The sequence below is a fragment of the Delphinapterus leucas genome, chromosome 17, assembly GCF_059928025.1.
Source record: "Delphinapterus leucas isolate spDelLeu-1000000601 "Yukka" chromosome 17, BTC_Dleu_Yukka2, whole genome shotgun sequence".
Classification (NCBI taxonomy): domain Eukaryota; kingdom Metazoa; phylum Chordata; class Mammalia; order Artiodactyla; family Monodontidae; genus Delphinapterus; species Delphinapterus leucas.
In genome coordinates, this window is record NC_143145.1 from 57873942 (window position 1) to 57898350 (window position 24409).

General features: G+C 38.2%; 1 protein-coding gene across 8 annotated transcripts in view; it reads left to right on the forward strand.

Moving 5' to 3' along the window:
• The first annotated feature begins 283 nt into the window (after positions 1-283).
• CA1 (carbonic anhydrase 1) overlaps positions 284-24409 on the forward strand; it is a 47619-nt gene continuing 23493 nt past the window's right edge. For 2 of the 8 annotated variants that reach the window (XM_022555038.2, XM_022555036.2), the window contains exons 1-5: positions 288-380; positions 19679-19803; positions 20575-20717; positions 21041-21104; positions 22536-22612. The gene's annotated coding sequence lies outside the window, so the exon portion shown is untranslated. Of the gene's footprint in view, positions 381-19678; positions 19804-20574; positions 20718-21040; positions 21105-22535; positions 22613-24409 lie in introns of all 8 variants that reach the window. The other 6 variants (XM_022555040.2, XM_022555039.2, XM_022555041.2 and 3 more) reach the window with 5 other exon arrangements.

The following is a 24409-nucleotide window of genomic DNA, read 5'->3' on the forward strand; positions in this document are numbered from 1 at the left end:
TAATAAACTTTTAATTTATTGTGCTGTCTTGACTCAGTTTTGAGGCCCTGGCTAGAGACTAGACAGCTCCCCTTCTTGAACAACTGATTAAGTCCACACCTCAACCACTTTCCTTATCAGGCTCACACACTCTGGGGCCACTATACACTTATCCTAATCTCTACCAGGCCAGGTACCAGACAACTAGGGGACAAGCCCATGCCCCAGGGCCCACCAAACTTATTAAAATTAGCCAATCCATAGAGAGCCCGGGAAACCTAGCTAACCCCACCCTGCTTGCCATACATTACCTGCACCTACAGCTCAAGCTTGCTGTTACATTGTCTCCAGGTACAACCCACTGTGTCACCCTGCCTGGCAGCCTTCCCTCCTTCGGAGCTGTAAGTAACAGAAAGTTCTGCCTTTCAGTGTGTTGTGTCCCACCACCAAAGGAATCTTTAAATCTTATAAAATATAGTTCTACATAGGCTTTAATTACCATTTAATATATTAAAGCTGCCAAGTTTAAAAACTACTTTTTCTAAAGCTTTTGTATTTTTAGGTGGAATATACAAATTATACTTAATCCTTGATGAATATTCAATCTAATGTTAATTCCCCTAAACATACAATGGAATTGATAGGCCTGGTTAACTAAAAGTTGCTTTAAATATTTTAAAATATATGAATTATAAATTTAGTTTATTGGAGTCTCTCAAATATTTCAAATGCCTGACATGTTAGTCTTTTACACACTTGACAAGTTAAAGGCCAGGGTAGGGGTGGGGGGAAGACTTTTCTAATAATTAAAGTAACTCTGGTAAAAGTAATAAATCAAATGTATGCATTAGTAAATTATGTTCTCTTAAATGTTTAAACACTGTAGAAACTTAAGAAAGTTCTCTTATACCTTTGAAATAAAATGGCTCTTATATATAATATTCTAAAATGTCAAGTTCTATTTACTGTTTTGAGCACCTTAAAAATAATATTTCATAGATTATTTCAATGGTTAAAATATTCCTAAACTCAATACAAACATGTTAATGCTGTAGGTTTTATTAATTTCAACTTTACTGTTTTCACTGTTTTGCATAGTCGCTGACTAAAATAGAGAGTAGAGACATATGATCTCGTTGGGCTGAGGTTACTGTATCAGAAGATCAGGGTCAAGGTTGAAATGTCAATTAAAGAATTTGAAGGCTTCCCTGGTGGTGCAGTGGTTGAGATTCCGCCTGCCGATGCAGGGGACACGCGTTCGTGCCCCGGTCCGGTAAGATCCCACATGCTGCGGAGCAGCTGGGCCTGTGAGCCATGGCCGCTGAGCCTGCGCGTCCGGAGCCTGTGCTCCACAATGGGAGAGGCCATAACAGTGAGAGGCCCGCGTACAGCAAAAAAAAAAAAAAAAAAAAATCTGAGAGAGGAGCAGGGACACAGTTAGGTATTACCCAGGGCCAGGGGGCCTCCTCATGAGCCAAAGGTCAACATGTGGGTGTGTCCTTGAGGCAATGGAACTTTTCAAGCTCACACCATTTTGTACAACCTTGTACATTATGTGTATCTTTCCCCAGTTTTTAATGTTAATCTCTTTTACAACTTTTAATTGTCTGATTTGTTAGTCGATACTCCCTCTACAGGCTAATATTCTTCACCACTTGACTAAATTTATCTCTTTATTGCATGATTGGAGTCTGCATGTTTTTATACTTTATGTATCTTATTCATTATCAATAACCCTATTGTCATTTTATTGACTATTCCCTACCTGATTAACACAATCAATTTGATACTTATTTTAGAATATTACCTCTAGGGTTGCATCGAGCTCATGATCTGTAGCTCACCTACATACACCCTTCCGTCTCTGCGGTTTGGGCTAGCAGGTGCCAGGATACAGTCATCGTACGGGAGTCTCCACTGTACCTTGGAGTTCCTGGCTGCAGTTCATCCATCTTATCCAAACATCCCCTCAATACCATGCATCTTATACCTCTTGAAAAGACATAAATCCATTGAAAGCATGGAGCTCTTGCCTTGGGAACTTTTGCCTATTTTATTCTTTGCTTCTGTCATGCCAACATTTGTTTTAATCTTTTAATTTGTTGTAAATATGTGTTCTAAACATAAATCTTTCTTTAAAAAAAAAGGAGTAAACAGATCTTTTATGGCACCATTGGGCAGGATAAGGCAGGTGGGCAAGATGTGGAATTAGAGGTGCTTAGTGTTAATTTTCTGAAAGTGGAGATGAAAGGCTTGAAATACGACAGTGCTATCCTAGTAAAGGTCAGCACAAGGTAGGTGAATTCCTCCAAAGCCTTCCTTGACCCAGGCTGTTCTATGTGTCCTTTGTTGGTGTGACTTTAACATCTAGTTAGGTTTCTCTTGTTGCCTTTGCCTCACTACTTTATAACTGTCTGCGGTGGAATAGTATTGTTTTGAGAAGCAAAAGCGTTGAGACTTGGGTAGAGGTGGTGTTAATGTGAAAATATGATGCTTAAGCTTCAGGACACTCCACTTGCTTGAACCCACTTCCAAGATCCTGGAAAAGCCCTAGAAATGTCTACAGGTGGACATATGTTTACATAAAATTTACAAAAGGTATTTAACCACAATTATACTTTGACATCTCACTATCATCAGGTTTCCTGTGTCAGATGTTGTTAGAGAGGCTGCAGGTATTTTGAGATCCAGATGAGGGAATGTTGAATTTTAGTTTGGGTTTAATGTGATATATTTATGTGGTTCACAGTCATTTCTGTATATTGATAACTTATTGCTAGCCATTATGGTAGCATCCACTATGCCAAAACAAACATGCTGAGCCCAAAGTCTTATCAAAATGCAAAAGTGTTCTAATAGCTCCCAGCTCTGGAAATTGGTAGACTGTGGAAGAGAGACTGTGAAATGTAGAGACAGAGCAGACTGTCGGAAAAAAATTTCAATCACCAAATATATAAAATTGTAGACAGAGAATTTGGTTCTCATCCTAGTCAAGACAGAAATTCTTTCCACTTAGGAATAGATCTGATAGTGCTTTATATACAACTAAAACCACATCATATTTTTTGATGGGAATAATACAAAATTAAATTTATGAGAATCCTGCTTGTAAGGCACAAGTGTGAAGCAGAACTTCAAATGTGTGTGAAGTTTTATGCATCCCATTATCAATAACCAAAAAATTTAATCAACCAGGCTGGAAGACTAAATTATCTTTCTATTCTCTCTATAGAAAATGATATACTTTTTGTCATATGAAGAGGTAACTGAAGGTTATGAAACAAAAATGTAAGGAAAAGATATTACAGAGTTGTATCAGGCAGTTTAATATAAAATACTGTATTATTTTTCTGGATTTTGTGATGTTTTGATATTTGCTAAATTTTTTAATGTTTGTTATGATTTTTTTGTCCTGAGTACATATTCACCTTAGTAACTAATTTTTATTATTAATTTTGTATTCTTTTTTGTGAAAAAATTAAATTTACCATTTTAAGTGTACAGTTCTGTGGCATTAAGTACATCGCATTATTGTACAACTGTCACCACTGTATCCATCTCCAGACCTTTTTCATCTTCTCAACCTGAAACTCCATATCCATTAAACAGTAACTCCCCAATTGCTCTTCTCTCAGCCCCTGGTACCACTATTGTACTTTCCAGCTCTGTGAATTTGACTATTCTATGTACCTCTTATTAGTAGAATTATATTTGTATTATTCCTTTGTCCTTTTGTGTCTGGCTTTTTTCACTTAGCATAGTCTTCAAGGTTCACCTATGTTGTATCATTCCTTTTAAAGGATGAATAATAATCTATTGTATGTATATACTATGTTTTGCTTATCCACTCATCTGTCAACAGACATGTGGGTTGTTTCTACCTTTCGGCTATTGTGAATAAAGCTGCTATGAACATGGGTGTACAAATATCTGTTCAAGTTCCTGCTTTCAATTCTTTTAGGTTTATACCCAGAAGTGGAATTGCTAGATCATATGGTAGCTCTATATTTAATATTTTAGGAACCACCATACCATTTTCTACAGTGGCTGCACATTTTATATTCCCACAAACAATGCACAGAGGTTCCAATTTCTCCACATCATTGCCAACACTTGTTATTTTCTGTTCTTTTGGTTTTGTTTTGCTTGGCTTTTGATAATAGCCAACTAATGGGTATGAAGGGTATTCCATATGTCAGAGGGTCCCCAAAACTTGGGTCTTCCTTGGACTCAGGTCTGAATTTCAGTTCCACCATGGTATATGGTCCATTTACTCAATTTCTCTATGTTTTTTGTTTCCTCATTTATAAAATGAGGGTAATAATAAGCCAGCCTCTAGAATTGTTTTGAAGATTTGGTGAAGTAATATATGTGACACCATTAACACAGTGCCTACACTTAGAAAGTAGCAGTACTTTTACTATTATTTATTTACACATCTTTCTCCTGTACTATATTTGAGCTCCTCACTCATATTTTTATCTATAAAACCTAGCTTGGGGCCTGACACACAGTCAGCATTTAACAAATATTTCATGGTTGAGCTTATATTAGTCTGTAGAACACAGGTCACAATTCTTTTAGCCACTGTGAATATAGGAGTTCAAAAGTTCCTTAGTGCAGAACTGAAAGTACATATCAGAATTTTGCTGCTCTGTAATTCACTCTGTGCAATTAAGGTCTTATCAATATAGTAAACTCTGTATTGTTCTCCTTCTGTAATGCTCACTCATGCTCAGCAAATAGTTTTATTTTTCTCATAAAGTTATAAGTCAAAGAGCCTCTCTGGGTATTACTTTAGACAAATATTTGTCCTGGGTGGACTCTACCTGACTATTGCTCACAAGATTTTGGTGCCCCAAGGGCAGATGAGATCAGTAGCATGTGTTTTAGGGTACCACTTCAGCTGAGCTGATTTCTGCTTAGGTGCACTATATGTGACACAAAATCCTACAAGATTTGGGGATCCCATTCCTAGGTGGGCCTTAGGGTTCAAAAAAACCCTAAAACTGTATTTCAAATTGAGGAGGGTATGTGAGTCTGAGAATATGTGCAGACATAAATAGCACTTTTATCAGAATCTCAAAGGAGTTCATGACCAAAAAGGATTAAAAATGACAAATCTAGAAGGCCTGGGGCACCTGACCCATTATCAAGTCAGAGTCTGAAGTTTAGGAAAAAAAATAGAGCTCTTTATACAAGTTGTGATTTAGGTTCAGGCCTTAGGCAAGATAGGACTAAGCCACAGAATCAGCTCCCAGCCCCAAGTGTCATTGAAACTGGAGAGATAATTTAAATCTCCTTTAAACTTCCTCTACCTACACATGGGATTGGTCCAGAGCCTGTAGATCGATGCTAAAGATGGTAATAAAGTCATAATAGTTGGGGGCTATTCAAAGAACACGCAGGGATCACACAAGTAAACATAACTTCCAATCAGTAAGGAACATAATAACATGAGTAATGGATGGAGGATGAATGGAGAACGTTGAGATCAATTCATGACAGTGCCAGGGTGCCCATTCATTTCCTCTTCAGGTAGAGGCTGAGAGTACGCTTTTTAAAAAGAACATTGTTCACTTGTTTCCTGTCAAGTACAACCTTTGCAGCATCTCAAATTGGGGTACCTATTACAATGTGAGGGACCCTGAGAAGCGGCTGTGGCCAAAGATCTCTCCTTTTCTAGCCTGTGCTAGTCCATGAAAATGTTGTTGAAAGTATATTCTTTCACTTGAGTTTAAAATCACTATATAAAATGCAGATGTGACTGAAAGAAGTTAACATATAAAACAATTTTCTGCCATTAACACACTGATGTGAATTCATTTCAAGGTGGTTAACTTGCTAAAGTTAGACAAACTTGGATACAGTGTTGGAAGGTAGAGATGTGTCCTAGGCAGTCCAATGTCCAAAGTAGGATAGACAAGAGGTAGTATTAGAAAACCATAAACTTGCAAAAGAGAGAATACCATGAAAGATAAAATGGAAGTGAACAAGGAAGTAGGACGGCAAAGCCATTTCACAAATGTGTCAACAAACTGCAATCTTGACCTCTGGTTTCCCTAAAGTAAGAGCTTTCACAAAGTAAACATGTTATTTTAAAGTGTATCTGAGATGGCCTTGCAATTATGATGTACAGTTTAATTGGAACAGGGGAGAACCTCAGAGGGAAGAGCACAGAGAACAGGGTACATACAAGGCTGTGAGAGGAGAAGAAAAGTGGCTACTTGCTTCAAAATATTCTTAGCTGTCCTGGTCTGCCACTGAGCTGCAGCCTTCAAACTCCAACTGCAAGGGAAGCATTTTCTGAGCTTCCTTGGAGAAAACCCATGACCCCAAATCCTCCCATTAAAACTCTGTCCAGAGACTTGGTACTGGCTCAAGGAGAAAGTCAGATTTAGTTTCTGGGAGGCAGGACCTTGTTGGGAAAGTTGTAAGATTGACATGATGGTGATGAGCCTGGAACTTCCTGGTTTGATGCATAGCTATTAGACCTTTTAAGGAATAGGACACTACCCTCCCCCCACCAGTTTTACGTAATTATATCTATCTGGAGTTTTCTAACATGTTTCTCTTTTTCAAAAACATTTAAATTTTAAGAAAGACAGAGGGTGAGTCTTGAAAAAATTATAAGGAAACCCAAAAGAGCTTACTGTGCATGTCAACTGCCTCAGTTAGAATAAAACACAATCATCAAAAAGGTATTTATGTTTGTTTTATAGAAATAAAATGGAAAAAATACTTCCATATGCTTAAAGCAGTTATGTACCACAACTAAAGATAGAAAGGATTTTTTTAATTGCAAATGCAATTCACAAATAATCTGCCTTCTTTTCCCTCCAATACTCTGTGTTTTTATTTATTTTCTAATGTGAGTAGCTGTAAAAGTTGAGTCCTTCATCTCCTGTTCTTTCCAATCATATTCCCTTCAAGGTAACAAATGTTACCAGGTTGGTGTTTTTCCACTCACTCTTCAATGAATGCATAAGCATGTATACATGCAAAACATGTGTTATATACAAAATCAGGATCATATTATGCTGTTGCTCTGCAATTCACGTTTTTATTTTTACATCTTTTTGGAGTATAATTGCTTTACAATGGTGTGTTAGTTTCTGCTTTATAACAAAGTGAATCAGTTATACATATACATATGTTCCCATATCTCTTCCCTCTTGCATCTCCCTCCCTCCCACCCTCCCTAACCCACCCCTCTAGGTCACAAAGCACCGAGTTGATCTCCCTGTGCTATGCGGCTGCTTCCCACTAGCTATCTACTTTACGTTTGGAGAGAGTGGCATGGACATATATGCAATTCACTTTTTACACTTAAAATATTACAAGCACGGTTGCCTAGGATCATTATTTCAGTCTTTAGGCTACTTTGAAATGCCTTCTCTCACAAACTCTGATTCAATTAGTGTCCTTATACTTCAAATTATTTTGGTCAATTCTTCAGTAGCATAGAGTTCTAAACATGAGATTTAGGGACCCAAGTCTATATCCATTTATAATTCAAATGAGTATACAAACTAATGATTGTACCACTTTATGCTTCCATAAGAAATATTATCAATGCTTTGCATTTTACCCCCCATTCTTTTGGTTTCTCATTGCTTTGAATTTCATTTTCTTACACAATGGTCACATAGAGAGTCTTTTCACACACTATTGCCTATTGGTGAGCAGAGTCTAAAAACTCTTCTTTTGGATGCAAAAGGCAAAAAACACCTCTTTGTGTTTTGTGAGAAAGGGCATGGTGGGCTTCTCCCCTCCTCAACTCTGTGTATTTGCAAATTCTGCACAAAGTTGCAGTTCTTCCCCAGAGCTTCTAGAGCTGATCTCCAAGAAGCAGGCTGCACACTGGAAACTGGCTGATCAAATTTTCTCCAAAGACGAAGGGGGATCCACTGGGCTTAACTGGTTGTCTGCACTCTGGGAGCCAAAGTTTCTGAGTTTCTCACCCTAGTACATCACGCCTGTTTCCAGCCAGAAGCCACTGCCTTCCCCAGTTCTGTAAACACTGATGCCCACGTTTGTGTGTGTTCTTAAGACTTTGTATTTTGGAGACCCACATACATTTCTTATCAACTGGTTGAATCTTGCCAGCAAGGCATTGACAAGGAGAGGGGGTCATGGATTTGAAATCAGATTTTCATCTTTCCCAATTTTTTGTTTCTTCTTCATCTGGGTGTTAAGAGATTATGGCCACAGTTGTTCTCCATGAACCTAAAAACAAATTAACAAGTCCAGGCTATATTGAAGGTGAAAAGGAGAAAATGTTTTAAATATTAAAAGTGGATCAACCCTTTATATATTTATCTAGAATAAAACCCACACAAAGTCTATTAAGTGATTTACCAATTCTTGCAAATGCTAATCTTGAAGTAATATCCTGTGTATGGATGGGTGCAGGACACTGTGATATGAAGACCATATTTGGCTTCCCCGACCTGCAATGTAAAAAATTCCTTTTACCATAATAATATTAGGGAGGCTGTGTCCAACTGAGCAGGGTTCACTTTCTTAAGTGATAGAGGTTTATCATGTCAGGTAAAGTTTCAGAATCATTTAATCTCACTTTTCATCATCCATTATGGTGGAGCCGAAGCTATCTATTTCTAGATTTATGTGCCTTTAATTTTTTCACATTGCTACAAAGTGAGGCACCTGTAAGTTTACACCCCAGATAATCCTCTGTTTCTGGAATGTAGAAGTTATTCTTTTTCATAACAGATGCAATATAGTCTGTCAAGCAGATATTATGACTCAATTTAGAGATCATCACCATTGCATAGGCTGAAGACGGTCTAACGAATCATCCTGCTTCATGCAGCTCAGCTGCACTTCTGAGGCCAGAGTCTTCCTGGAGCCCCTGCCCCATCTGTACACCCACCTCCCCATCACTTCTTGGATCTCTTAGCTGTTGTGACTTTTCTCATCCACCTCTTAGCCAAAGAGGGAGGGCAGAAGGCTGCCTTCAGAGCCAAGTAGCAGCTGTTGCTGCCAGTACCATGACCAGAAGCTGAGGACCCACCCTCCCCAGCCTTCTCTAGCTGCTCTGTCACCCCATACCCCTTGGCTGGCACAGTGGGGTGGCCAATATTCAGGCTAATATGATACTTTCACCTCTGTCACAATTTATGACATATTAAAAATTGAAACATTTATTCTCCAGTTAGGAGGTTTCAGGTTTCTGGTTCTAAGATTAGACCAAGTCTTAGGTAAAGAGACAGTATCCCTTTCCTGAAAATGGAGTGCTAAAATTCTGGCCAATTTTCCTGAGACGAGATGATTCTTAGCTTAGTGTATATTACAACAGTCTTCCTCAATTGAAAATGCTGTCATTCCAGCTCCAGGCACATATTCTGGTGGCCTGACAGTGCTTGTTCCCAGCATCACACACATCCCATGGAAATAAATGAACAAACTCAACTCCCTTGTTTATCCATCCAACATCTGACAAATATTTATTGAGGATCTGTTAAGGATAGTGGAAGATTCCTAGCCATCCTATCATCTAGTGGAGAGACAAGTATACACATAAATGTAACCAAGGTTTGAATATGAGAAGTGTCATAAGAAAGATACAAAACAGGGCTTCGCTGGTGACGCAGTGGTTAAGAATTCGCCTGCCAATGCAGGGGACATGGGTTTGAGCCCTGGTCCAGGAAGATCCCACATGCCACGGAGCAACTAAGCCAGTGCGTCTCAACTACTGAGCCTGCGCTCTAGAGCCCACGCGCCACAACTAATGAAGCCCGCAGCCTAGAGCCCGTGCTCCACAACAAGAGAAGCCACCGCAATGAGAAGCACGGGCACCGCAATGAAGAGTAGCTCCCGCTCACTGCAACTAGAGAAAGCCCACGCGCAGCAATGAAGACCCAATGCAGCCAAAAAACTTGGGAGAGTATGAATTTCATGAAAGTCTTCATTAAGGAAATACTTATCATCTGAGATGCACTTTGAATAATAGGTTGGATTTTCACAAGTGGATATGTGTGTTTGGGCTGAGAAGCTGGGTGTTTCACATGAAAGAGCTGCACGTGGCAAAGCCTGAAGGTGGAGAGAGACACAGAATCAACTTGGGAATAACATATAATCCTCTTTGACTGAAACATAAACAATATGAAGGGAACTAGCAAGATACAAGACTAGAAAAATAAATTTGCAGCCCTTGAATGCCAGGCTGTGCTATTCACGTTTTATGCAAAGTATTGGGAAGCTGCTGCAACTTAACAGACCAGGAGTGAGCTGATTGGTACTAGGCTTCAGGGCTATTATTCTCACAGGAGGACTTGAGCTGGATTGGAGGGGAGAGAGGCTCAGGCAGTGAGGCCAGGTAGGGTGCAATTTTATGTCAGCAGGTGAGAGGCAGTGGCAATGAAAAGGAAGTGGAAGGGAGGAATGCCAGAGGTGTTGTGGAGATAAAATGGACAGCATTCACATGAGGAAGCCTAAGGAAAGGGAGGGAGAATGTGAGAAGTCCAGGCCTGTGGGCTTAGACTCTGACCCTGGGCTTTGGTGGCAACATTAACCAACATACTGGAGGCAGGAGAAGAACGAGCATGATATCATCTGGAGGCAGGAAGAGCTCAGAGTGAGGGCAAATCATTCAGTTAGTGCTGATCTTTTAGCAGAAAGATCAAGTAGATAACTTTTTAGTTAAAGAAGTAACATTTTCACAGCTATGCCTTGCAAGTATGTAAGTCTACACTTCTTAAATGATTAACAGATGGAACACTTGACAACATTCATCACCTGCATGAACAGAAATATTTATTGTGCTGTGCTCCTGTGTGTGGCACTCCACCAGGAGCGGGAAAGATATGGGTAAAAGTTAGTGTTTATGGGGAGGGGGAAGGGTAAGCTGGGACAAAGTGAGAGAGTGGCATGGACATATATACATTACCAAATGTAAAATAGATAGCTAGTGGGAAGCAGCCACATAGCACACGGAGATCAGCTCAGTGCTTTGTGACCATCTAGAGGGGTGGGATAGGAGGGCGGGAGGGAGAAGCAAGAGGGAGGAGATATGGGGATACATGTTTATGTATAGCTGATTCACTTTGTTATAAAGCAGAAACTAACTCACAATTGTAAAGCAATTATACTCCAATAAAGATGTTTAAAAAAAAAGTTAGTGTTTAAATTAACTACTAAGAAACTGGAGTTTCTCCCATTAGTAGTAAAAGTAACAAGGGGCAACCTGAAGCCAAAGTGTTGAAAAAGAAAAGTGTTCCCTTTACTTTTTCCTTAAACTGTGAGGGGATGAACATGCCACAAAACACCAACCATGATGACTAAGCAAAGCTGTGTAGGCTTAACAGCCCTTATAAAATAAAACTCACATTAAAATCAATCTGACTTACCTTCGTGCTATTGTGCCGCAGGGGAATTAAAGGTGAACAGTGCACATAAATGACTTTATTGATAATCATTTTGCCAAAACATACATTTTCAGCTCTCCTTAACCACTTCCTCTTATGTGTCTCTTATTGATATTTTCTTCAAATATCAGCACTGATATTTTCTTCAAAATAATATATGATATGTTATCTGCCTAGAAAATCTGATAGAATCAGTGGGTGACCAAGTAGAACTTAGAAAATCCAGTAAGATCACCAGACGAAATAGCAATATAGAAAAATCTACTCCTTTCTGCTATATCAACCACAGTCGATTAAAAAATATCCAAAGAACAATACTTTTTACAGTAGTAATGAAACTATTACTTTATCATATTATTTCAAGCACCCCTATCCCCACCCCCAACACACCCAAAACACACACAATTATACCTGCTTTTTAGAAAGCAAAATCCCTGGATCATTTTAAGCTCAAGATGAAGCTAATTTCCCTGACTCTCCTTCCCTAAATGTGCCAAGCCCATCATGCCCAGGGCTGAAATTCATCTCTTTTCCCCATTTAGCCACTTTCCTCCTCAATACACCACCACCACCACCACCACCACCACCAATCTCTGCCACTATTCAATGAATCTTTGAGAAGCTCCTCTCTGCTCCCTAACTGTGGTGGGCTGAATAACGGCCCCCAAAGATGCCCATGTCCTAATCCTCAGAACCTGTGAATTTGTTACTTTACAGGGACTTTGCAGAAGCAAGTAAATTAATGATCCTGAGATGGGAAGGTTATTCTGAATTATCCAGGTGGGCCTGATATAATCACAAGATTCCTTATAAGAGGGAAGCAGAAGAGCAAAAAGAGAAAAGATGCTAAGCTGCTGGCTTTAAAGATAGAAGGGGCCATGAGACAAGAAATCCTGGCAGTATCTAGAATCTAGAAAAGGCAAGGAATCAGATCTCCCCTAGAGCCTCGAGAAGGAATGCAGCCCTGCTAACATCTTGATTTTAGCCCCTAAGACTCATTTCAGACTTCTGACCACATGAAGTGTTAAGAGAATAAATTTGCATTGTTTTAAGCTATTAAATTTTGGGTAATTTGTTACAGCAGCAGTAGGAAACTACTATATTACCTCCATGCATCTTTTGCCATGAACCCCGAACCATGAAACTGTGGACTGCCTGCTCAGAGTGAGGTAACTTATATGATCAGTGCATAGCTCAGGATGACAGTAGCTGGAGAACCAGTGCTGAGAGCACTGGTTCAGAGAAGAAAGGAAGAAGTGAGATCCAAATAGAGCTTCTAGTAAGGAGCCCCCACTGCATTTCAGACATTGTGCTAAATGCTTTACATATATTACCTCTTTGACTTTTTCTCCTTTATTATCTTTTTAAACGTCTTTGAGATACACAGTGCTTGTCTTCTTGAGCATATGTAGTCTTTGATTGTAGTAAGCTCATAATCTGATCATTATTTGTGGGAGTCCTAAATTCTAAATTGGGCAATCTTTCCTTCAGAGAGGTCAGTATACAGTGGCTATCACCCCCGACATGGGCCAGTTCATTTCCCTTGAGAGTCTTGGCTCAGGAGGAGAGTCATGGGTTCAGATTCCAGTGGCCCGAGCCTCAGAATTGTCATTGGTACCCATTCTAAGGGTGATGCCATGCCTGTCCCTAAGACCCAGTTCTCAATTTAGGGGTTTGTTTAGGAGACAGAGTGTGAATTTCCTGAAAGGATCAATTACCTCTTGCATGACCAGAATTTTCTCCAAGAGTGAAATCTCTCCAGACCTGGTAGTTTTGCAAGAGAGAACTCGTGGCAAAGGGGTAGGTGCTATGAAGTTGGGCAAAAGTAGATGGACTTAAAATATATTTAAAAGGAAGAAAATATTAAACCTGCTAGTGTTTTTTTAATAGGTTTTATGAAAGGAAATGCTCAAAAAAGTCTCCCAGGGTTCTTCCTCAAGAAATAGGGAAGGTAGTAGTGCCACTTATAGGTGGAATACTGAGGGGAAGCATTGTGGGGGATGGAAGATTAGAGTTACATTTTGGACATGTTAACTTTGCTAGCTTCTGTTACATTCTAAAAACAGCTTTAATGTTGAGTGTCCAGGCCGAATTTTTAGTTATATATGTTTCAGGTGAACAGTGTTATAGTTCAACACCTATACACACTACAGAGTCATCATCACCACAAGTCTAGTTACCATCCATCACCATACAGTTGACCCCTATCACCCACTTTGCCCACCCTCCAACCCTTTTCCCCTCTGGCAACCACTAATCCATTCTCTGTATCTATGAGTTTGTTTCTTGTTTTTTTTTATTTTATTTGTGAAGTTTGTTTTGTTTTGTTTTTAGACTCCACATAGGAGTGAAATCATATAGTAATCAATACTTATCTTTCTCTGTCTTATTTCACTACCATAATATCTTCAAGGTCCATCCATGTTGTCACAAATGTCAGAATTTCATTCTTCTATATAGCTGAGTAGTATTTCATTGTGTGTGTGTGTGTGTATATATATATATATATATATATATATATACCACATCTTCTTTATCCATTCATCCATTGATGGACACTTAGGTTGTTTCCATATCTTGGCTATTGTAAATAATGCTGCAATGAACATAGGTGTATATATCTTTTTGAATTATTGTTTTCATGTTCTTTGGATAAATACCCAGAAGTGAAATAGCTTGGTCATATGGTATTTTTATTTTTAATTTTTTGAGGAATCTTGGTACTGTTTTCCATAGTGGCTGTACCAGTTTAAAGTCCCATAAACAGTGTACAAGGATTCCATTTCCTCCACATCCTCTCCAACACTTGTTATTCCTTGACTTTTTTATAACAGCCATTCTAACAGGTGTGAGGTGACACCTCATTAAAGTTTTGATTTGCACTTCCCTGAGAGGAATGTTGAACTTTTCATGTGCCTGTTGGCCATCTCTATGGCTTCTTTGGGAAAAATGTCTTTTCACATCCTCTGTCCATTTTTAAATCAGGTTGTTTCGGGTTTTTTTGTTGAATTGTATGAAGCCTTCATATATTTTTGATATTACCACCTTATTGAATACATGATTTGCAAATATCTTCTTGCATTCAGTAGGTTGCCTTTTCATTTTTTTTTTTTACATCTTTATTGGAGTATAGTTGCTTTACAATGGTGTGTTAGTTTCTGCTTTATATCAAAGTGAATCAGCTATACATATACATATGTTCCCATATCTCTTCCCTCTTGCATCTCCCTCCCATCCACCCTATCCCACCCCTCTAGGTGGTCACAAAGCACCAAGCTGATCTCCTTGTGCTATGTGGCTGCTTCCCACTAACTATTTTACATTTTGTAGTGTATATGTGTCCACGCCACTCTCTCACTTCATCCTAGCTTACTCTTCCGCCCACCATGTCCTCAAGTCCATTCTCTAAGTCTGCGTCTTTATTCCTGTCGGACCCCTAGGTTCTTCAGAACCTTTTTTTTCTCTTAGATTCCATATATATGTGTTAGCATATGGTATTTGTTTTTCTCTTTCTGACTTAACTTCACTCTATATGACAGACTCTATGTCCATCCACTTCACTACAAATAACTAAATTTCATTTATTTGTATGGCTGAGTAATATTCCATTGTATATATGTGCCACATCTTCTTTATCCATTCATCTGTCAATGGACACTTAGGTTGCTTCCATGTCCTGGCTATCAAAAAGAGTCATGTACCACAATATTCACTGTAGATCTATTTATGATTGCCTTTTCATTTTGATGATGGTTTCCTTCACTCTACAAAAGTCTTCTATTTCGATGTAGTCTTGTTTGTTTATTTTGGCTTTTGTCCCCTTGCCTTTGGAGTCAGATCCACAAAAACATAACTAAAACTGATGTCATTGAAGTTACCACTTATGTTTTCTTTTAGGAATTTGATTGTTTCTGGTCTTACATTCAAGGTTCTAATCCACTTTGAGTTAATGTTTGTGTATGGTGTGAGATAGCAGGCTACTTTCATTCTTTTGCATGTAGCTGTCCAGTTTTCCCAGCACTATTTATTGAAGAGACTGTTCTTTCTCAACTGTATGTTCATTTCTCCTTTGTGTAGATTAATTGTCCATATTAGTTGTCCATGTGTGTTGGATTTATTTTGGGGCTCTCAATTCTGTTCCATGGATCTATATGTCTGCTTTTGGGCCAGTACTATATTGTTTTGATTGCTATAGCTTTGTAGTATGATTTGAAATCCGGGAGCTTGATACCTCTGGTTTTGTTCTTCTTTCTCAAGATTGTTTTGGCTATTTGAAGTCTTTTATGTTTTCATACAAATTTTAGAATTGTTTGTTCTAGTTCTGTGAAATATGCCATTGGCATTTTGATAGATGTTGCTTTGGGTAGTTTGGACATTTTAGCAATATTAATTTTTCTTATCCATGAGCACAGAATATCTTTGCATTTTCTGATATCTTCTTTAATTTCTTTCATCAGTGTTTAATAGTTTTTAATATACAAGTCTTTCATCTCCTTGGTTAAATTTATTCCTAGATATTCTATTCTTTTTGTTGCAATTGTACGGGGGATTATTTTCTTAATTTCTCTTTCTGTTAGTTCATTATTAATGTACAGAAACCCTACAGATTTCTGTATATTGATTGTGTATCCTGCAACTTTCCTGAATTCATCAGTCCTAACAAGTTTTGGGTGAAGTTTTTATAGTTTTTCTATATATGGTATCGTGTCATCTGCAAATAGTGAGAGCTTTGTTTCTTCCTTTCTGATTTGGATGTCTTTTATTTCTAGCCTAATTGCTGCGACTAGGACTTCCAATATTATTTTGAATAACAGTGGCAAGAGTGGGAATTTTTGTCTTGTCCCTGATCTTAAAAGGAAAAGCTTTGGGCTTCCCTGGTGGCGCAGTGGTTGAGAGTCTGCCTGCCGATGCAGGGGACACGGGTTCGTGCCCCGGTCCGGGAAGATCCCACATGCCGCGGAGCGGCTGGGCCCGTGAGCCATGGCCGCTGAGCCTGCGCATCCGGAGCCTGTGCTCCGCAATGGGAGAGGCCACAACAGTGAGACGCCCGCGTACCGCAAAAAAAAAAAAAAAAAAAGGAAAAGCTTTCAGCTTTTTGCTGTTGAATGTGATGTTATCTGTGGGTTTGTCACATATGGCCTTTATTATGTTGAGTTATGGTCCCTCTATACCCATTTTGTTGAGAGTTTTTATCATAAATAGCTGATAAATTTTGTCAAAAGTTTTCTCTGTATCTATTGAGATAATAGTATAATTTTCATTCTTCGTTTTGTTAATGTCATGTATCACATTTGATTGGTTTGCAAATGTTGAACCATCCTTGCATTTGTGGAATAAATTCCAGTTATTCATGGTGTATGATCCTTTTAATGTATTGAATTCAGTTTGCTAATATTTTATTGAGGATTTTTGCATCAATGCTTGTCAAGAATATTGGTCTATAATTTTCTTTTCTGTGTTGTCCTTGTCTGCTTTTGGTAATAGGGTAATGCTGGCTTTGTAAAATGTGTTTGGAAGTTTTCCCTCATCTTCAATTTTTTGGAAGAGTTTGAGGATAGTTCTTAAACCTTCTTTGAATGTTTTGTAGAATTTGCCAGTGAAGATTCTGGTTCTGGTCTTTTGTTTCTTGTGTGCTTTTTGATTACCATTTCAATCTCCTGATTAGTAATCGGTCAATTTAGATTTTCTATTCCTTCATGGTCCAGTCCTGGAAGACCATATGTTTCTGGAAATTTATCTATTTCTTCTAGGTTGTGCAATTTGTTAGCATATAACTGTTCATAGTAGTCTATTCTGTGGTATCAGTTGTAACTTCTCTTTTATTTCTGATTTTATTTGAGCCCTCTCTTCTTTTCTTGAGTTAGTTTTATTGATCTTTTCTATTGTAGTTTTGGCCTCTATTTCACTTATTCCTCTCTGACATTTATTATTTTCTTCCTTCTACTAATTTTGGTCTTTGTTCTTTTTCCAGTTCCTCTAGGTATAAAGTCAGATCATTTATTTGGGAATTATTTGTTTGCTTCTTTCTTGAGGTAGCCTGTATTGCTATGAACTTCCCTCTCAGAACCACTTTGCTGCATTCCTTAAATTTTGGTATGTTGTATTTCTGTTCTCATTCTCTATAGGTATTTTTAAAATTTCTTCTTTGATTTCTTTGACTCACTGGTTATTCAGTAGCGTGTTGTCTAATCTCCATGTTTTTGTGGTTTTTCCAATTCTTTCCCTTGTGATTGATTTCTAGTTTCATACCATTGTGGTTGGAAAAGATGCTTGATGTGACTTTAATTTTCTTGAAATTATTGAGACTTGTTTTGTGACCTAACATGTGATCTATCCTGGAGAATGTTCCATGTGCACCCATGAAAAATGTGCATCCTTCTGCTTTTGGATGTAATGTTCTATATCTACATATATATCTATTAAGTGCATCTGATAATGTGTTATTTTAGTCTGCTCTTTCCTTATTCATTTTCTGTCTGGATGGTCTATCTATTGATGTAAGTGTGGTGTTAAAGTCTCCTACTATTATTGTAATGGACCCTTTAGGTCCATTAATATCTGCTTTATATATGTTGGTACTCCTATGTTGGCAGCATATATATTTATAAATGTTATATCTTCTTGCTTATTGACCCTTTTATCATTATGTAATGCTTTTGTTTGTCTTTTATTATAGTCTTTAAAGTCTATTTTGTCTGATATGTGTATAACTACTGTAACTTTCTTTTATTTGTGTTTGCATGGAATATCTTTTTCTAACCCTTCACTTTCAGTCTGTGTGTCCCCACTTCTGAAGTGAGTCTCTTGTAGGCAGCATATAGATTTTTTTTAATCTATTCATCCATTCTGTGTCTTTTGATTGGAGAATTTTGTCCACTTACATTTAGAGTAATTATTGAGAGGTATGTACTTATTGCAAATTTGTTCACTGTTTTCTGGCTGTTTTGTGGTACCTCTCTGTTTCTTTCTGCTTCTCTTGCTCTCTTCCCTTGTGTCTTGGTAGCTTTCTGCAGTGTTATGTTTAGATTGCTTTTTCATTTCTTTTTGAGTATTTACTATAAGATTTTTCCCTGTAGTCAACCATGAGGCTCACATATAACATCTTATGTAAATAGTTTGTAGCAACTTAAATTTGAATACATTCCAAAGCTTTATTTTCCCCCCTTTTATACTTTTGATGATACATTTTACATCTTTTTAGTTTATGTACCTCTTAGCTAATTCTTGTAATTTTAGTTAATTTTACTAGTTTTGTCTTTAACTTGTATGCCTGCTTTATAAGTGATTGATACACTACCTTTATTATATATTTGCCTTTTCCAGTGAGATTTTTACTTTCATACATTTTCTTTTTATTAATTAGTACCATTTCTTTCAGCTTAAAGAGCCCCTTTTAACATTGTTGGGCCAATATAGTGGTGGTGAACTCCCTTAGCTTTTGTTTGTCTGAGAAACTTTTAAACTTTCCTTCAGTTATGAGTGATAACATTGCTGGGTAGAGAATTCTTGACTTGAAAGATGTTTTTTTCCTTTTAGCACTTTGAATATGTCATGTTACTGTCTCTGGCCTGTAAGCTTTCTGCTGAAAAATCTGCTGATAGCCTTACAGGGTTTCCTGTGTATATAACAAATTGTTTTTCTCTTGCTGCTTTTAGGATTGTCTCTTTATACTTCATTTTTACCATTTTAATTATAATGTGTCTTGGTGTGTGTCTCTTTGAGTTCATCACATTTGAAACTCTCTGGGCTTCTTGGGCCTGCATATCTGTTTCTTTTACAGATTAAGGAAGTTTTCAGCCACTATATCTTCAAATAATTTTTCTTCTCTCTTGTCCTTCAGGGACCCCCTATAATGTGAATGTTATTCTGTTTGATGTTGTACCAAAGGTCCCTTAAAGTATCTTCACTATTTTAAATTCTGTTTTTGTTTTGCTGCTCTGTCTGGGTGAGTTCCATTGCTTTGTCTTCCAGCTCATTGATTCATTCCTCTACTTCATCCAATCTGCTGTTGAATCCCTCTGGTGTATTTTTCAGTTCAATTATAACTTGTTTGGCATTTTCTTATATTTTCTGTCTCTTTGTTGAAGTTCTCACTGTGTAGTCCATTCATTTCCTAAGTTCAGTGAACATCTTTATGACCAATTACTTTTAACATTTTACCAGGTAGATTGCTTATCTATGTTTTCTTTAGATCATTTTCTGAGGTTTTGTCTTGTTGTTTTGATAGGAACATATTTCTGTGTCTCCTCATTTTGCCTAATTCTCTGTTTTTGTTTTTATGTACTGGGTAAATCTGCTGCCTCTCCCAGTCTTAAAGGAGTACACTTATGTAGGATATGTCCTGTGAGGCTCAGAAGTGTACTCCCAACTATCCACCAGAGCCAGATGCTCAAGTGATGTCTCCTATGTGGGCTGCATACACTCTCCTGTTGTGGTAAGGCTGAAGCTGCTGCTGCAGTGCACTGGATAGCCCCTGGAATGACTCTGGAACCCAGCCATGGCAGCTGCTGGGCATTGGTGGGCAGAGCTGGACCTCAGAACTGCTATGGGGCCTGGCCATGGATGCTGCCAGGTGCTGGTGGACGTGGTTATTGCCCAATCAGCTGTAAGTCCTGGCTAGGTGGCAGGGGTGAGCAAGGCTCTCTGCAGGTGTGCCCACTGGGGCTAACATGTTAGATGGAGATTTCCAAAATGCCACCTGTGCTGGCATTAACAAGGTGGCTCCTGTCAGTGTCTCAGTCCCCAGAGAGAGCATTCCAACTGGTCCCTGCCTCTCCAGCAGATACTTCAAAGTTAGTAAGTGGATCCCCTTTACCTATGGTCCATGCAATTTTCAATCTAATGCTTTTGTGCTGGTTTTGGGGTCAAGTCTGTGTGCAAGCCCTTTAAGAGTGAGTTTCCCATTCCCTGTAGTTTTAATAGTTTTCCTGGATTTCCCATTGATCTTCAAATCCAGGTGTTTTGGAAGCTCATCTCTTCTGTGCAGGATCTAGGGGTTGGGATGCCTGATGTGGAGTTCAAATCTCTTTCTTCTCAGGGAAAATAATCTTACCTTTGTGATCCTTCCTGATTGTGGATCACCAAGGCTGGGATATGGTTTTTTCCTCAGCATGACCATATCTCAGTTTTTCCTACCTATCTCAATGATACCCTTTTACCCTTTGTTGTGGAGACTCTGTTCATCTAATTTTCATGTCCCTTTCAGAGGGAATTATTCCATATGTAGTTGCAGATTTGTTGTGTCTTTGGGAGAAGATGACTTCAGGATCTTTGTAGGCCACCATCTTGAACCCACCTCCTGGGCCAATTTTGATATTTAATTTTCACCTGATAGGTTGACAAGTAAAGGTGAGTAGTGTCTTTAAAACACATGTATGCCTATTTTCAGGGGATGCTGGTATTTCAACTTATAAATAAAATCTGGTTGGCTTAATTTTCTATTTAATATATGAAAAAGTGACTATTTCATGCATGTAGGGTTGCAGGTGATTAAAAAAACCTATAAAATCTCATATTTTTTATTTTCCTGGAAGAATTTATAGGAAAAGGACTACGTAATTTGTTCCCAAAGACTGGCTGACAAAAATTTAATGGAGCTTAAACTGTTCTTTCTGTATCTTTATGTCTTTTGTTTTTTAATTTCTTCCATTTAACCAAATGCTACAACCAAGAAACATAATCTGGAACATTACCACAAGCTCTCTGGTTCCTCCAAGGAATTTGGTCTCCTCATTGGTATGTCATATATAACACTAGTAAATGTTTTTCTAGCCAGTTGTGCTTACTTTAGGGCTCAGTTTTCAGAGAATCTGGGTATTCCAGAGTAACTGAAGGAGGCCAGTGTTCATCATGGGCCATGGTAAAATGAGCTTTATTATAAATTTCACTAAGTTGTCAACTACATGTAAAGTACCACTGTAAGCAGCTTCCACTGGGTTCTTGCAAAGATGAAGAGAAAAGAAAATAACCTTCAACAAAATTGGTCTTCTGTTTCTCCAGCAACCCTTTCTGCCTCACTTTTATCTCCATGTCAGCCTTTCTTTTAGTTTGAGGCCCTTTGTTTTTCTCCTTTCAAACCCTCTCCACCAATTAAAATTAAAATTCAAAAGGTCCTGATGTTATCATTTGCATTTGGTCAAACCTCATTTTTCTTTATGTTAACTAATCCAGGTTTTTCTATTTTTAAGTATAACTTATATTTCCCTAAGCCTCACCCACCAACCTATAAGGCAAATTAAAACACTGATTTCTTGATCTAACCTGCTAGAATAAGATTCTCTATACTCCCACCTCATTCAAAACCTCACCCCATTTTCACCCTTGGAGTCTTTCAGGATGTTTTGTATGTTTAGAGGCAAGTCTCATGTTCCTTCATCTGCCTTCCTGTTATATTCTTACTTACCTCAAAAGCAGTTTGAGAGGTGTCATCCCACTACCTTGGCTGCTGAAAACCTTTGTGGGAATGCTACATCCCTGACTAGGGTAAAATCCATGCATTTTTTTTCCCCCAACTGCACTACTTCAAGGTATCAAGTTACAGTTTACTTCTTTCAGTTCCCACTGTGTTCAAGGTACTATGTGGTATTTTGTGAACTAATGGGTCGAATGTCTCCCAAGTTGTCGCAATTTGTCAGCTGGGCCCCTAGACAATTTTGCTTTGGCCTCTGATCTTACAAAATCCATTTTAAAGACAGTTTCTTTGGCTTCTACCTGCCATTTTGCTTTTTTTTTTTTTTTTAAGGAAATAAGAACTTATTGATACAATTAAAGCTCTTAGTCTATACCTCTTGTTCTTTTTCTACTTTTTCCTTCCTAGAGGTGACCATGATCACCTGAAATTCATGGTTACTTTCCTCAATTATATTGTTTGCTATTACTACATAGTATAAATCCATAAATAATATTTTGCATTGTTATGTATATTTTACACTTTATGTAATTGGTATTATACTATATCCATTGTTATCCAATTTAACTTTTTTTTGCTTAGTTTGCTTACATTTTTGGGATTTATCTGTGTTGATGCATATAGTTCTGTTTATACTCCATTGTAGGGCAATGTCACAATGTATTTGCCCATTTCTCTGTTAGATGATATTTGTTTCCAGCTTTTAGCTATTAACTACTGCAAAAAAATGTTTTAATAATTCTGTTTTCCTTCTAAAGGGATTTGAAGCAATTGTAGTGTGGAAAACTTAGAAGGAGGTATTCTTCAGAGATTGTGGTTATAGCTGTCACTGAAGGTACTTGGGGTGGGGTATAGTTTGGGAAAAGAGTGGTGAGAAGAAAGAGTTGCTTTCCTAGAATATTCCTTCCTTTTCTCTTATCTTCTCCCTGACTCTAACAATGTTTGCCTCTCCTCTTTCTGCCATTAAGGTTCTCGTATATTACCAATCCAGATCCTATCTAATCTCTTATAGTAGAAATAGTCTGCTTTTGGAATTTCTACCTCTATGAAAGTTTAAACAAAGTGGTATAACCCAACTAAACTTTATTTTTCTGATCCATAAAAATTAAAATGACATTAATGACTTAAGAGTGTTATTGTGAGGAATGAAAGATAATATCTGGGGTCTTATGGCAGACTGGACTCTTCCCAAAGATAGGTAGAGTAGATCCCCTCCTGTTGAACCTGGGGGGCTCTGTGACTTAGGACCTCTTAACATGATTTCTACAGCAGAGGATCAACTTTTTAATGGAGGCTCAGGCCTCCAAGAGATTATTTCTGGAGAAAGAAAGTAGAAGGTGTCAGTCTCGAGGCCTGAGCCTGGAAATCAGTAAAGTTTCTTTCACCATATTCCATTCGTCAAAACATCAGTAGATGACTGGAATAGCCCCCTAAGTGATCCCTTCAATCATAAATTCTTTCTTTCTTTCTTTCAAATCTATTAATAATTTCCCATCACATTTAATATAAAATAACTTTACATGTTTAAGGCTCTGAATGATTGTTTCCCTGTCTACTTCTCTAAACCCATTTCATATCACTTTCCCCTGCTCACTATGCTTCAGCTTTGGTCCAGTTCTTTTGCAGGTAACAGATCACCCAAAAACTCCGTGATTTAAAGCAACTATTTTTTATCTCACATTTCTGTGGTGTGGGAGTTCAGGGGATTAGGAGGGTTGTTCTTCTGGTTTTGCCACTCATGCAGCTGTATTTAGCCAGAAGATCAGCAGGAAGAAAAGTTCAACTGGGACTCTGGGATGACGGGGCTTTGCTCTCCAAGTGGTATTTCCATTTGAAGGAGGCAAGACCAGATAGGGCTCTCTCTCATGGCTCATCTGTGTTCCAAATAAGCATTTATCAAACTTATGTTGTTCATGGATGTCCCATTGGCCAAAGAAGTCATGTGGCCAAGCCCAAAGTCAATGTGGGAGAGAGCTTCATAAGAGCATGGATGCCAGGAGGCAAGATTCATTGGGGGCCATTAATGTGACAAGACCCAAAGGCCTGATTTCATTTCCTAGAATACACCAAGTTCTTTTATACTTTAGGGTCTTTCCATAGTTTCTTTTTTTAGGCATTCAACAAATATTTAGATACCCACAGGTACTAGACAAAGTGCTCAGGGCTCTTATGAGGTTTTCCTTCTAAAGAGGGGAGACACACAGTAAGCAAGTGCAATGACAAACAAGATAATTTTAGATGGTGATAAGAGCTCTGAAGAAATAAATCAGGGTAATGGGTAGAAAGTGACTGGCAAAAGTGAAGAAGTTAAGTTTAGAAAGGTCAGGAAGATCTGAGTGGATGGCACTGAATCTGAAATCCGAATGATGAGAAGGAGCCAGCGACAGGGCGTTACAGGCAAGGAGTATTCCAAGCAGAAGAAACAGCTCCTGTATCTCCACCACTACCCTCCCTGGCCACCTCCTGACTTCCTCTTTACACAGCTGGTTCCTTCTCATCTCAGCTTGAAGATCACTATTTTCAATAGGCTTTCTTTGTCTGCCTAATCTAAAGTATCCTATTCTTGCCCTCACTACACCCTACCCAGTTTACTCAAAGAATTTACGATTTTCAGTAATTTTCTTGTTGTTTA